The 1194-nt window shown below is 61.0% G+C and overlaps 1 protein-coding gene across 2 annotated transcripts in view; it reads right to left on the bottom strand.

Annotated features, from left to right (window-relative positions):
- Window positions 1-1194, bottom strand: part of IQCA1 (IQ motif containing with AAA domain 1) — a 137128-nt gene that overhangs the window by 39857 nt on the left and 96077 nt on the right. The gene's annotated exons all lie outside the window — the stretch shown is intronic.

Below are 1194 nucleotides of genomic sequence, written 5' to 3'. Positions count from 1 at the left end.
CGAGGGAGGAAAGGATGCGGTCACGACAGGCCAGGGAGCGCGAGGGCTGCCAGGAGGGAGGGCTGGCGGCCGGGAGCAGGCCGGAGCGGGCGGCGGAGGGGGCGGGGGCGCAGAGGCCCCAGCAAAGCCGCGGCTTTGCGTCCCGGGGAGGAAGCCGCCCGGCGACATCCTGATCCTGCACTTCTGGCCTCGGACTATGAGGGGACACGTGTCTGCTCTGGGGGCCCCTTGGCCTGTGACAGCTGTCACTGCAGTCATAGCAAACCAGGCAGAGGGAGTAAAATAATGGAAGAGAAGACGGGCATACTAGCAGTAAAAATAATAATGAGACGAAAAGAAATATTTAGGGAGGGATCAGCCACTGCCCCACACAGCATTAAAAAGCGTATGAGAGGGGCGCCTGGGCGGCTCAGTCGGTTAAGGGTCCCATCTTGGTTTCGGCTCAGGTCGTGTGATCTCATGGTTTGCGAGTCTGAGCCCCGCGCCGGGCTCTGCGCTGACGGTGCGGCGCCCACGAGGGATCCTCGCTCTCTCTGTGCCCCTCCCCTGTTCTGGGGCACCTGCTCTGCCTCTCCCTGCCTCAAAATGAATGAATAAACTTAGAAAAAAAAAAGAGTAGGAAGAGCAGAGAGCAATTTCTAAGAAGTCCAGCCTCCTAAATCCGTTCCTCAGGGACCAGGAGCGGAGGCTGAGGAACAGACGCTGCTGGTGGGTGTTTGGGCCGCCCTCCCCTGCTCCCCCCCCCCCGAGCAAGGACATCCTGCCCCCCCCCCCCCCGCCCCCGCTCCTGTCAGGGCTGCACGCGGCATCACCTCCCAACCACAAGGATGGGGAACGTGCTACGTGGTTAAAATTCAGGGGAGCTGACTCCTTCATATACGTTATGTGGGACGCAGGCCACCCGGCCTCTGGGACGAGGTCAGCAGACACACCGCCCCAGGTGGACTTCGTGTGGAGACAGAGGCCGGCCAAGGCTGTGCACCTGCTGGGTCACCACTTGCTTTGGAAGGGGGGCTGGGGGGGTCTCCGATCTGCATATTTACGTCATACCTTCCAGGACGGGACGGGGAGAGCCCGCGGGTGTTCGGGCAGCATCGGAACTCAAGGTGAGTTCGAGAAACACTCGCTCTGGCCTCGAGCAGGACGGGGTGATTTGACTGAGGGCGATGTTAATTTGTGTTTGTTCTCCCTGTA

Source organism: Suricata suricatta, chromosome 3 (genome assembly GCF_006229205.1).
Source record: "Suricata suricatta isolate VVHF042 chromosome 3, meerkat_22Aug2017_6uvM2_HiC, whole genome shotgun sequence".
Lineage (NCBI taxonomy): Eukaryota > Metazoa > Chordata > Mammalia > Carnivora > Herpestidae > Suricata > Suricata suricatta.
This window is presented reverse-complemented; position numbering and strand designations above follow the sequence as displayed.